This window comes from Erinaceus europaeus, chromosome 19 (assembly GCF_950295315.1).
Source record: "Erinaceus europaeus chromosome 19, mEriEur2.1, whole genome shotgun sequence".
NCBI lineage: Eukaryota > Metazoa > Chordata > Mammalia > Eulipotyphla > Erinaceidae > Erinaceus > Erinaceus europaeus.
In genome coordinates this window covers 53,239,289-53,254,313 of record NC_080180.1, presented here as the reverse complement: position 1 = coordinate 53,254,313, position 15,025 = coordinate 53,239,289, and the positions used below count along the sequence as shown (strand labels likewise).

General features: G+C 37.5%; 1 protein-coding gene across 2 annotated transcripts in view; it reads right to left on the bottom strand.

Annotated features, from left to right (window-relative positions):
* Positions 1-15,025, bottom strand: part of IQCM (IQ motif containing M) — a 322,044-nt gene that overhangs the window by 269,986 nt on the left and 37,033 nt on the right. The window lies entirely within an intron of this gene.

Here is a 15,025-nt window from a genome sequence, read left to right as displayed (position 1 = left end):
ATGAATTGCACAGATATCAGTTCAATCTCTCACATGCATAAGTTTTGGAATCTTCTGGCAAATACCTTAATATTCCTTTGACTGTGATAGTTGGTTGTCTAAAATATGCTACTAAAGAGAATTATTAGCGTGTGCTGAATAAAGGCCTTCATGTCCCAAATAATCTTGTCTTTGTGAACTTTTAGCATACTGAAAGTCAGTGCCAAAGATCCTAGCATCTATTCTCCAATGTTAATTTTGACTTCAACAACCACAGAGGGAGGACAAAATCAAAGTATGTATTGTTGCATGGCTCCTATCACATGGCATGTGCATTTGCTAATGTACCGTTGTTCTATTCCTGAAAGGTGATCTCTAAATATGTTGCTGCACGTTGACTGATTTTCCTATTTTACTTACAAGACTATTTTTTAATGTTTTAAGGTAAAGGACAAAGAAAGAATATTCAAGAAATGGTGAATTGTGCTTAGATGGGTGTGCCTTCTCTCAACTGCCACAGAATCCATTTCTCCCAATGTCTTATCAGCTATATATTTATGTAGCCCATAATTGAAAGGACTTATAATTTAAGTATCATTTCAATGCATAGGCTGGTTAACTTCTACATGAAAAACAGTAGTACTATTATTATTAAGTAGAACAATATAACACATAAGGTATTAAACCCCTACCAATATCCTTAATTTTATTTTCTTTTAGAATATAATCTAAGGCAGTGGCAGGCATGCTCTATATTAAATTCAAAGCCATCTAAGTTCAGGTCTTGCCTTAACCAATAATAAAGCCTGTGACCTTGAGTGACAATTCACTCAGCCTCTCTCGGATCTCCAGTTTCTTGTTCATAAATCAGAGGTGGGTAGGTAGACTAACATATATTTTAACTGAGTTTAACATATATTTTATCTCTATAGTTCTGCAATTCTCTGACAACGAGCAGTTTTGTTGTTTTGATCCTATTTCCTGGAACCTTGTAAAATCTACAGGCCTTTAGAAATAAACAGATTTGGTCCCCCACCTGCAAGGAGGGTAGCTTCACAAGTAGTGAAGCAGGTCTGTAGGTGGCTATATTTCTCTCCCCCTCCCTACCTCCCCTCCTCTCGATTTCTCTCTGTCCTATCCAACAACAATGACATCAACAACAATAATAATAATAACCACACAATGATAAAACAACAAGGGCAACAAAATGGAAAAAAATAGCCTCCAGGAGGAGTGGATTAATAGTGCAGGCACTGAGCCCCAGCAATAACCCTGGAGGCAGAAAAAAGAAGAAGAAGAAGAAGAAGGAGGAAGAGGAGGAGGAGGAGAGAGAAATAAACAGAATTAAGGAAAGGAAAAACATAGGAATACATCGAACCAACTGAATCAGAATTCAACAATAAATGAGCAAAAAGGGTTTTCATTTCCTGAAATGTACAAAACAAGTAAGCAAAATAATGGCAAAACCCTCACTTGAAAACAGAGACAGTATTCAAATTGCTTAGCACAGACTCAAACAGACTAATGGTAGTAACAGTGAACAATACATCAAAGATGTTGTAGTTCCTACTGTGTCACATTATTTGTGATTACATCTCCTTTAAAAATACTGAATCTCAAATTCTTTATTTCCTAAATGATTATAGGCTTTAAAACTACAAATACATGTGCATAAAGAGCTTGTGCATGACATAGTAGATAAATATTATTGATAATTTTCTTCATTCCCTTTGTGTTGGAAGAAGCAAATCTTGAACATTCCTGGTATCTTAATGGGTGTCAGAAATGTCAGAATCTGATTGCTCTTTACTCATACTGTTTCTCAAGACTATAACTATAGCAAGAAATCCTGAGGAATGAGACATTTCCCAAGGATATGCTTACTTTCGAAGTCATAGATTTTCCCATACTCCCATCTCAACCATAACAAAAACAAACAAATATAAAAGCTGTACATATACAGCATCCAACAGTATCCCTTCACAAGGGGCTCAAGGACTCTGGTACAAGGAGTACTGACATGAGCATGAAGTTGAGTCCATATGTTGTACCATGATTAATAAAGCCCTTTTCTCTAACAGGTCTTGATTTTGTACCTTATGCCTATACCCAGGAAAACAAAGCTAGCTGGTATTTTTGCTTGAAAATAAGGGAAAATTTTAGGCCCTTCAAAGACCCTGGAAATGCTTAATTAAAGTATGACTGTTGGATGAAAACAAACTATGCCATCTCGTGTATTTCATTACCTCTTCTTAGTAGATACGTAAGATAAATGTATGACCTATTCTTAGTGGAATAAATATTATCACCATGTTTTAATTAGATCCAAGAAGAAATTTTTCATTGTCTAATATTTTCCTTCTCCCTAATTCTCACAAGTTGCCAACTGTAACTATCATCAACAGCCCATCCTGTCATCTACTTAACATCAACACTGACAAAGACCTCACCCCATTTCTTTTCTTACAGTTATATTTTTCCCACATTCAGAATATCTCAAGCCTCACTACCAAGATTCTGATCACAAACTAACCCTAGATCTACCACACTAATAATTATAAAGTAAGTTACTATGATGTTATCCAGTCCGAAAACATATTCTCCTTGTGGAAACTTCACAAATGCTATTTTCACGCCTTAGCTGCACTTGAAATTGCTACAGAAAATAGGTAGAGTTGAAAGAAAAGTCAAATTACTTAGGTTTGAAGACAGGGACTTGGAGATTTAAGTGCCACCTCTACTATATTTTGTCAGAATGTAAATATAATTGCAGGTGCTTAGGAAAAAAAAAGGCAAGTATACCAATAAAACTCACATGCTGAATGCCAGAAAAGCAATAACACTTCTATTATAAGCCATTTTATGTGATAATTGCCTTTTGAGAAATAGGGATAGGAATATTATCACTAACTGAAAGGCTTTAAAGAAATGCAAATTCCTGATTAGGATCATTTTCAAGTAAGGTAAACAGCTATTTGCAAATGATTATTTCTTTGTTTTCTCACCAACTCTTAGTTTTCTTCACATTTCATATCATTATTTGTTTTTAAAAAATATCTCAAAAACACCTTGACATACTTTTTCACTTTGTATTAGGAGTCATATTTTCCCCCATGCTTAAACTTTTGTTTAAGGACAAAGCCTGCTCACCAATGCTATGTTGCTTGTCCTCAAATAGATTTGGCATACTCTTTGTTGTTTATCCACATAGACTTGCCAATGGTATTAACCATCAGACAGACAGAAATCGGACGCCTTTGCAACCAATCGTGAAGGTCTAGGCTGCAAAACCTGACCAGCTTTGTGACTTGCTGCAGAAGCACAAACCAAGGTGAAACAGGATAGAATCTGGCTCCACTCCTAATTAAAGACACTTCTGCTGAGAACCCGATTTCCCCGTATTCTTGATGCCAACAACGTTTGTTGCAGAGGTTTCCTGGCAGTTTATTAAGTTTGACTCTTGAAAACCACATGATATATGAAACTCTAAAACCAGATGATACACATAAGCATCAACACAGTGAACACATTTACATTAAACCAGCACATTTGTTGTCAGATAACCATCAGGTCAATCCATCACACTAAGCTCTGTATTCCCTAGTATATTCCAAATATACAGCTTGAGTGTCACCTGTTGACCAAGGGGAAATAAAAGAGGAAAGGGGACATATTTATATTTCTAAGAAAGTATGGCTTTTACAAAATCATATTGTAACTGCTTTATACTGATATACAGCTATAAGTTTTTATATTTCAGCATATATGTTTTCATGAGCCTTGCAATGAGTCCTCCATAATATGTCTGGTAGTTTAGAGCTCACATGATATTTTTACAGAATTATCATTTGGTAATTGTAGCAACATGATTAGTAATTATTAACAAAATAGGAAACTGAGGGTTCAACATGTTAAATAATTTGGTCAGAATCATGTAGCAAGATTTATTGATTTATTTTAGCCTCCAAATCTGAAAACCTTTCTTTCCCAAGCAGAAGCAGAGGTTTTATTAAGCATGGCAGACTTCATTAGACTCCCACTCTCATCCATGTACAGACCAACATTGTGGACTCCAGTTACACTATAAATGATATGAAGACTTTTTTTCTACCCACACTCTCCTACTATAGAACTTCCACCTTTTCTAAGAAGTGTAAATATTTCCTGATAAAAGAATGTTGCTATGAGGACTAAACACAGAGGCAAACCTAGAAAATGCGAAATTCAAATCAGACTCTAGAAAATAAAATTTGAAGGCCAATCACAAGAGTAATTCAACTTCTAGTTACAGCTAAATCAATATTCTTTCAAGGGGAAAATTTACCCAAATATTTAACATGTGGAGAATTAAAACTTCTATAGGAAATAAATGATTAGAGAAGTCATATACTTATTTGATTTTACTGCTGGTGTCATAAAACTTTTGAGAAGTGAAATTATGCTTGTAAGCAAACAAAATCAGCTGCAAAGACAGATCTAATCAAACTAAGGTTATGGTTATTTTGATATATTTTCTTCAAACAAGTATTATGTAGAAATTAAAATCAGACTTCATTTAAAAGTCAGGCAAACCAGGTTCCAGAGGCCAGAAGGATGCCCACCAGACTCCCCTGGACTGACGACCCCACCAATGTGTCCTGGAGCTCTGCTTCCCCAGAGACCCACCCTACTAGGGAAAGAGAGAGGCAGACTGGGAGTATGGATTGACCAGTCAACGCCCATGTTCTGCGGAAAAGCAATTACAGAAGCCAGACCTTCCACCTTCTGCAACCCACAACGACCCTGGGTCCATACTCCCAGAGGGACAGAGAATGGGAAAGCTATCAGGGGAAGGGATGGGATATGGAGATCGGGTGGTGGGAATTGTGCGGGAGTTGTACCCCTCCTATTCTACGGTTTTGTTAATGTCCTTGCTTAAATAAATAATTAAACAATAAATGAAAGTCAGGCAAATAAATGACTTAGGCAACATAAACATGGGACTGGTAGTTCTAGCAATTGGTCCTAGAATTATAAACACATAGTATCATTGATAAGTTTTAGCTTCTCACTGTTTTATCTAAAATGAGAACTTCTGTGGCCAATCTGAACAATTCACTATTGTTGGTCCAGAAAGCTATCCTTCCCAATATCATTGTTGCCCTTCACCTTTGGGAACATTTGCCTTTCCCCATACTTCCTTTAATGAATATGCTGTTAGAAAAGATCCTCTGGGTAATGTGTACAAATAGATATCATTTTCACAATAAAAAATGACCTCCAAAGCTTTAACTTTATTCTAATCTTTAAAATACCTGTGTAACAGTAGCTCTCTTTATTTTTACGAACAAAAATATATTTATTTAGTAGGATTTTTGTAAGCTCAGGTATTCTTTGTGCAAGAGTCTCAGGAGATGTCACTTGTTTTTCTGGTGTAATTCCTCAAATGCATCGGATCTCTGTGGCTGTGGTCAAACGGGTGTGATTGCAGCAGCAGCTGCCTAATACTTTACTATTAATTCATACAAGCCATTGGTGCTGAACTACCTAGCTGTCACCACTCCGGCACTCTGTCTACACCCACAAAATGCCTCTGTGAGGACCTTCTGAAAATAACTTTGCACTTCAGTACGTCTTTGGAAGAAAAATATTCAACTGTGACAGTACATAATTGGCAATGGTGTCATTTTCACAGAAAAACCTCATACCCTAGTCTACCATTTACTATCAACAGCATTTTGGGTATTTCTCCTTGAGCTTGTTTTCTTAGCTACTGAACAGAAATAGAAAATACAGCTATCCGGGAGCTGGTCGATGGTGCACCCGGTTAAGTGCACATAGTACAGAGTAAGGATCCACGCAAGGATCCCAGTTCCAGCCCCTGGCTAACCACCTGCAGTGGGGTAGCTTCACAAGAGGTGAAGCAGGTCTGCAGGTGGCTTTGTCTCCCCATCTCTATCTTTCCCTCTCCTCTCAACTTATCTCTCCTAACTAATGAAATAAAAAAAGTGGCCACAGGAGCATTGGATTCATAATGTAGGCACCGGGGCCAGGCAGTGGTGCATCTGATTAAGTGCTCACATTATAGTTCACAAGGACCTGGGTTCAAGCCCCTGGTCCCCACCTGCAGGGGGAAAGTTTCAGAATGGTAAAGCAGGGCTGCAGGTGTCTCTCTCCCTCTGTCTTCTCCTCCTCTCTCAATTTCACTCTGTCTCTAGCTAATAATAAATAAAAATGATAAAAAAAAAAAAGGCTAAGTGCTCATAGTGCAGGTACTAAGCCCCAGTGATAAACCTGGAGGCAATAAATAAATAAATAAATAAAATACAGCTAGCAACATGACTATCCTGAAACACACTGGATAATTCCTGGTTTACCATAATGACTAAAAAGTAACAGATGATCCCTATATGGTACTCTTTAGCTGCTATGTCCTATTCTCCATTAATTGTCTTCCAAGTCAAGAACTTGAAAGAGTTCCTAGAGATATAACGATGCATCCTTGTCTATGTGTGAAAGAAGCTTAAAGAGCACACATAGTGGTTTTGAGTGTCTGGAAAACAAGAAAGTAAGTAAAAACTGCCATCAGCTCAGTCATATCAGAAGTACTTATGTGGTACTAAACAAATGAGGATAACACATGATGACAGCATGTTACATATGCATTCATGAAGATCTCTACGGTCACTGTGGGACCTACTGTTTGAACTACCTTAAGTAAAGTTGCAGTGCTCACTGGGCTTCTGGAATAGTTTTTTAAGTGTCTCTAAAATAATGTTATGATCCATTAAGTGCAATGGGATCAAAACCAGATGGATTTGGGAGCAGGCTTGTTCCCCTGGTTCTCAGGCTGCATCAGAGCAGTGCCAGCTCAAAGAGGGGATGATCAATGTCACACATTCCACACTTCAGGCACTAATAGATGCTTGGCTCCAGGTTTCTCACTGTTCAGAGGGAGTGCCAGAACACACATGCTGCTTCTGGAAACATCCATGCCGACCAGGGAAATGAGTAACAACTTTAGGCACTGCGGAGCTTAGCAACAGCTGTTTAAAAGTAGACAGTGATTAGATTTCTGTATTCTGTAGTACCTGTTACAAACACACACACACACACACACACATATATATGTGTGTGTGTGTATATATATAGATAGATATATATAATATATACACTCTGATGTTGTTGAGTTTTATGAGGTTTTAATATGCCATAGGTACCAGCCTCTTGCTGGACATATGATGTGATAATACTTGCCCTATTCAGTAAAGTGTCTTTTCATATTACTGACAATATATTTTTCTGTTGCAGCTCCTTTAGTTTCATGTAGTCTAATTTGTTTAATTTTGTTTTTGTTTCCCTTGATGTTGCAGTTGAATCCCTAAAATCAACACACCAATGTTGAGGCCTGTTTTGCCCATGTTCTCTTCTTTGTATGAAATGGTTTCAGGCCCTGTTCCAAGGTTTTAATTCATTTGTAACTGTTTAAACTACTCATTTATTTAATATGACAGAGAAAAAGTGAAAAAAGAGGAAGAGATAGATACATGCATAGATAGATAGATAGATAGATAGATAGATAGATAGATAGGGAGATAGATAGGGAGATAGATACAGATAGAGAGGGACCCATAGCACTGCTTTACCACTAATGAAGCTTTCCTCCTGCAGGTAGGGACTAGGGGCTTGAACCCAGTTCCTTATGCATTGTGATATGTGCACTCACATCACCCAGCCTCTGCAATTAATTGTTGTGTATGGTTAGGGAAAGTGGCCTAGATTTATTCTTTAACAAGTTTATATGCACCTTTTCTAGCACCATTTGTTGAAGAGACTTTTCTTCATGTATGATCATTTTATGTTTAAAAGAAAAAGAGGGTGGGGGAGACAGCATAATGATTATGCAGACAGATTATTATGCCTGAGGCTCCTAAGTCCAAGGTTCAATCCCCCCCACCAACATAAGCCTGAGCTGAGCAGTGCTCTGGTGTTTCTCTCTCTGTCCCTCTCTATGCATCTCTCTCTAAAATAAAATTAACTTTAAAAAAATTAAAAAATAAATAAATAAAAGAAAAAGATATGTGATTTGGAGATCAAATACACACACACACACATACATCTACACGCACACCCCACAAACTTATCCTTTCCAAACTGGTTAAGGAATGATCCAAGAAAAATATATTTTCTTGACATAAATATCATAAAATCTCATTGAGTTCAATTAAAATCTGTTTCAAATTGAGATGACTCAAAATCAGACCCAAGCATATATGGTTCCAATGGGAATACATATATAAATTAGTATTATATGTCATATTGGAACTAAAATTTAATATTTACAAACTGATTTTACATATGATTTCTAATTAACAAGATTTGTAAATTGCTGGCAGCATGTCAATATAAACTGGTGAATCAAAACTGCAGAATTACTTGATATGGAAATCATTTCATATTTTTTATTTCATTAAAAAATATGGACATGTATTATATTCAAAGACAAAGAACATATGTACTATTTAACAGTATAATTGTTATAGTTTAAAGTTGATATCCTAAAATCAAATTCAAGAAGCATTTGGCCATTTTTACATAAGATACTCACCTTATTGAAGGTAATGCAACTGAACAATCAGGGGAGCACAAGCAGAAGATGCACATGCATAGACTCACTTTCCTTTCTAATCTCACAAACTTTAATCAAGCTCTGGAATTTATGTTTCTGATATCCTATATTATGCTTCCACTCACAGCAAGTGAAAATTGGGAATATGGCTTTAAAAAAAATCCATGGTAGGCCGGGTGGTGGAGCACCTGGTTGAGCTCACATGTTATAATGCGCAAGGACCCAGATTCAAGTCCCCAGTCCCCATCTAAAGGAGAAAACTTCACAAGGGGTGAAGCAATGCTGCAGGTGTCTCTCTGTCTCTCTTCCTCTCTGTCCCCCCTCCCCTCTCTATTTCTGACTGTCACTCTCCAATAAATAAAGATATCAAGAGATTGGAAAAAAATCCATGGTACAGACTTATTATATGATTTCTTAGATAAGAACTTTGAGAAGTGAATTGCAATTTTAACTGAAATATAAACTCTTAGCATGAGCTCTTCACAGCTATTTGATGAGACACATATAAATGGCTCCTGTAAAACATCTGTAACTCAGAACCTATGATAGGATTTTTAGACCAATATTTTTATGCTCTTCAAGCTTTCACTCCTTTCTTAATGCCCCACCCCTACACATTCTTGACCTCAGAACTACAAACTGTTATCTTTAAAAACAAGAGACTGCCATTAAGTTATTATTCATCTTATCTCAGAGATCCTAAGAACTAGACCTCTCACTATGAATCCACTTTCCAAATGTTGACTGTAACCTAAGAAACCCAAGACATTTCATGAGCTAAACTGATTTTCTATATATGCTCACTACATATTCCCCACCCTTTTGGTCTTAATCCTTGGGTCAGTAAGACAGCTCACCTGGATAATGTGCATGATTTATTGTGTACATGACAAAGGTTCAAGCCTTATCTCCAATACCCTGAAGGATACTTCAGTGCTGCTGTCTTATCTCTGTGGATGTATATCTCAGTCTAAATAGGTTGGCTCAGCATAATGAAGTCCCAGTGACAACAACCACCCAAGAAAAATTTAAATTCCTTAGGACACAACTTATTCAGTATCTCTCTCAAGATAATACTTTACTTTTCTTCCACCCTTCCAAAATTATAGGACTAAAGCTAAAGTGAGTATACACCCAATGAGGGCCCATCTAAATATATCAAACATCTATGAGAGAACTACAAAAATACATCAATAGTAATACAATAATAGTGGGAGATTTAAAACCCCACTCTCACACTTAGACACATCAATGAAGCAGAGAATCAACAAAGAAACAAGAGAATTAAATGAAGAGATGGACAGACTAGACTTCGTGGACATTTTCAGAGTTCTTCACCCCCCAAAAACTGGAATACACATTCTTTTCAAATCCATATGGCACATCCTCAAGGATAGATCACATGTTAGGCCACTAAGACAGTATCAACAAATTCAAGAGCACTGAAATCATCCCAAGTATCTTCTCAGACCAGAGTAGAGTAAAACTAACATTTAACAACAAACAGAAAATTATTAAAATCACAGAATTTGGGAACTAAACAACATACTCCTTAAGAACCACTGGGTCAGAGATTCACTCAAGCAGGAAATTCAAATGTTCCTGGAAACAAATGAAAATGAAGACACAACCTATCAAAATATTTGAGACACAGCTAAAGCAGTACTGAGAGGGAAACTTATAGCCATACAATCACATATTAAACACCAAGAAGAAGCTCAAATGAACGACCTTACTGCACACCTCAAGGACTTAGAGGAAGAGGAACAAAGGAACCCTAAAGCAACCAGAAGGACAGAAATCACTAAAGTTAGAGCAGAAATAAACAACATCGAAAATAAAAGAACCATACAAAAGATCAATGAAGCCAAATGTTGGTTCTTTGAAAGATTAAACAAAATTGACAAACCCCTAGCCAGACTCACCAAACAAAAAAGAGAGAAGACTCAAATTAGTAGAATTGTAAACGATGGAGGAGATATCACAACTGACACCACAGAAATCCAGAGAATCCTGCGAAACTTCTATAAAGAACTATACGCCACCAAGCTAGAGAATCTGGAAGAAATAGAACAATTCCTAGAAGCATATGCCCTTCCAAAACTGAACCAAGAAGAACTACAAAATCTAAATGTACCAATCACAGACAGAGAAATTGAAACTGTTATTAAGAACCTCCCCAACAACAAAAGTCCTGGCTTCACAAATGAATATTTATATTTTTATGAGAGGGAGAACCAGAGTATCTAATATATACAATGGCTCAGGGCCTCATACTTGAGAGTTCCAGTAGGAACTCTCCATCCATTCATCATGTCATTTCCCAGGCCATTCATTCTTTGGATTTTTTTTTATTTTTAACGGTTTGTTTATTATTTATTTATTTACATGAGAGAGAGAAAGAACAAGAGCATCACTTTAACATATATGATTCCAGGGATCAAATTTAGGATATCATGAACACAACACTCTAAGTCCAGCACTCTAAGCACTATGCCACACCCCAGGTCATGAGATGATAGATAGTACTGTATCAATTTAAGTTTGCTGATTTTCATAATTTACTCTATGTGAAATAATTTTGTTAGTCTATTTTTCTATTTTTTTATTGGGGAATTAATGTTTTACATTCAACAGTAAGTACAATGGTTTGCACATGCATAACATTCCCCAGTTTCCTATATAACATTACAACCCCCACTAGGTCCTCGGACTCCTTCTTGGACCTGTATTTTCCCCACCCACCCACCCCAGAGTCTTACTTTGGTGTGATATGCCAATTCCATTTCAGGTTCTACTTGTGTTTTCTTTTCTGATCTTGTTTTCAACTTCTGCCTGAGAGTGAGATCATCCCATATTCATCCTTATGTTTCTGACTTATTTAACTCAACATGATTTTTTCAAGGTCCATCCAAGATTGGCTGAAAACGGTGAAGTCACCATTTTTTACAGCTGAGTAGTATTCCATTGTGTATATATACCACAACTTGCTCAGCCACTCATCTGTTGTTGGACATCTGGGTTGCTTCCAGGTTTTTGCTATTACAAATTGTGCTGCCAAGAACATATTTATACACAGATATTTTTGGATGGATATGTTGGGTTCCTTGGGATACATCCCCAGGAGAGGAACTGCATCTACAAATTTAATGCTATTCCCATAAAGATTCCAAGCACATTTTTTAGGAGAATAGAACAAATGCTACAAATGTTTATCTGGAACCAGGAAAGACCTAGAATTGCCAAAACAATCTTGAGAAAAAAAGAACAGAACCGGAGGCATCACACTCCCAGATCTCAAATTGTATTATAGTGCCACTGTCATCAAAACTGCTTGGTACTGGAACAAGAATAGACACACTGACCAGTGGAATAGAATTGAGAGCCCAGAAGTGAGCCCCACACCTACAGACATTTAATCTTTGACAAAGGGGCTCAGACTATTAAATGGGGAAGCAGAGTTTCTTCAACAAATGGTGTTGGAAACAATAGGTTGAAACATGCAGAAGAATGAAACTGAACCACTGTCTTTCACCAAATACAAAATTAAATTCCAAGTGGATCAAGGACTTGGATGTTAGACCACAAATTATCAGATACTTAAAAGAAAATATTGGCAGAACTCTATTCTGCATAAATTTTAAAGACATCTTCAATGAAACAAATCCAATTACAAAGAAGACTAAGGCAAGTATAAACCTATGGGACTACAGCAAATTAAAAAGCTTCTTCACAGCAAAAGAAACCACTACCCAAACCAAGAGACCCCTCACAGAATGGGAGAAAATCTTTACCTGCCATACATCAGACAAGAGTTTAATAACCAACATATATAAAGAGCTTGCCAAACTCAACAAGACAACAAATAACCTCATCCAAAAATGGGGGGAGGACATGGACAGAATATTCACCACAGAAGAGATCCAAAAGGCTGAGAAACACATGAAAAAATACTCCAAGTCTCTGATTGTCAGAGAAATGCAAATAAAGACAACAATGAGATATCACTTCACTCCTGTGAAAATGACATTAACAATTTAAGCTCAGTGTTAAAACTCAGTCTGTTTACTAATTTGAAACCTTAAGTGCTTAGATTGAAGGCATATATATTCAGAGCTGAAGTTTATGCATTAAAAAGCTTAAGGCATACAATATATTTTTCTCCTCATATTGATTAGTGATTTATAAGACTGTAAGTTAATAGGAATATGTATTTACACTGTTCCCACCACCAAAGATCTGTGTCCCTACTCCCCTCCCCCTATAGTGAAGCTAAAAATCTACCCTCACCCTCCACCCAGAGATTTTACTTATGTGGTTTGCAGAAGGTGTGAGGTCTGGCTTCTGGAATTAGAGAATACTATGAAAGGAAAAGGTCTCACCTGAGTGATGAAGCTGAAGGGTTGTCATTCCACACTTGAAGTCTCTGGACACAGTCTGAAGTGAAGCATGCTGGGGTGGCACTCGTTGCATTGATTAGGTTGCGATCAGTGGATGCAATATTATTTGATAAGAATTGCTTAAATTGTTAATGTATTTCTAGTAATAACTTTTTTTGAAATATTAAATCACCTATAATCTGAGGCCAGGGAGACCAGAAGTGACTGGTCTTATCAGTATATCAGATATAGTTATTTGTAAATAATATTAAATGACATAATTCATGGTAAGGTCTTGTATGGTACAGTAAATCCTAACCATGGGATTTTCAAAGTAAATCAAGTCCCCATATAGCTTGGTTATAATAACAATTATCTATTGCCTTCCTAAACTCTAAGATAGCAAGGAACCTTCCTCATTCTCTATAAAAACCACATTTCTCCCAGTCCTGGGACCTCTGCGGGCTCTGCTCATTTTCCTTCATGCTTCTCTTGATCCACACCATTGATAACACATCTGCTGATATCAACCAAATCAAGACAACCAGTGCCACCTTGACATGTTTTACTTCAGACTGTATCCAGGGATGCCAGGCCTGGGATGTCAACCCTCCACCTCCACTACTCTGGTGAGACCTTTTCTAGCTCACAGGACTCCCTAGTTCCATTGCAGTTTGCACACTTCCTAACAAAATTATATAACCTAAATATAGACCAGGGCCTATGAGACAGGGCACAGGTGCACAAGTATCCATAAGTTAGGGGAAAATATATACCTTAAAGTAACAGTGTACATATGCTGCAGTGACTCAGTAAGTGTAAGAAGCAAGTAGAAAGACCTTAAAAAGACACCACAAAGTACTTAATCAAACATTTTCTACTTAGACCTAGATACCCGCCTCACCTACTTCTTATTTCACTTCCCTCAATCACTGTAAGTCTAACCCTGCCATATGACTATAAAAGCTAGATAAGGGCAAGAGACCAGCATACTTTAATAATCGCCTTTTTGATCACTAACAGGCCACCCCATCATCTAGGGCCTTAGTCAAGGAATCCTGGGATTTCCACATAAATATGATGGGCCTAAACTTCTCACAGATCCCTCTCTCCACCATCACTGGTCATCTCCATCAGGAACAACATCATTAAACCTTTGTATTCCTTTATAGGACCTTGCCCTGAGTAGAATAGTAATGGTTGGAACTGCCTCATTCTCCAAAGGGAGGTTGGGCCAACACACTCACCATTTGAAGAAGACTGGTCCTGAAATGAGTATAGCCTAGAATGTTCCTAGCTATGAATATGGAATGTGAGCTCAGAAAAACAGGGATACAGAGGTTGCAAAGGATCCTGTGCTAAATATGAACAGACATGGGCCCTATGTCAGATCAATGAGATTTATAGTTAACAATATTTATATACTTTCCTTATATTTGGGAGCTACTCTCTGCTCTCACCCAGCTTTCTAGTTCTATCCTCAACTCTGACACTGTCTTCCCAGACAATATCCCTATCCTACCTGCATGTTAGCTGTCAGGCTCAGGCAAAAATTTGTAAAGTCATGGGCCCCTGAGGATATACCTAAAATAGACTTCCTAGCTTCTTCCAACATGAAGACCCCAAATTTCATCTGCTATATTTTTACCTTTGGGGCTTGTGACTATTAAACGATTTCTTCTGCTTTATATCTTTTGCTTTTCAGCCACCAAGTTGCACATACTACCATGACACCAACCTGCCTTCCCAGAGCAGATGACCTCACCAATGTATCCTGGAACCCCACCTCACCAGAGCCCTGCCCCACTATGGGAAAATAGAAACAGGCTGGGGTGTAGATCCACCTGTCAACGCCCATGTCCAGCAGAGAAGCAATTACAAAAGCCAGACCTCTCACCTTCTGCACCCCATAAAAATCTTTGATCAATACTCCCAGAGGGATAAAGAATAGGGAAGCTTCCAAGGGAGGGGAAGGGATATGGAACTTTGGTGGTGGGAACTGTACCCCTCTTATAAAAAACTGCTTTCATAATAGCATCTGAGAAATTTTAATTCCAGA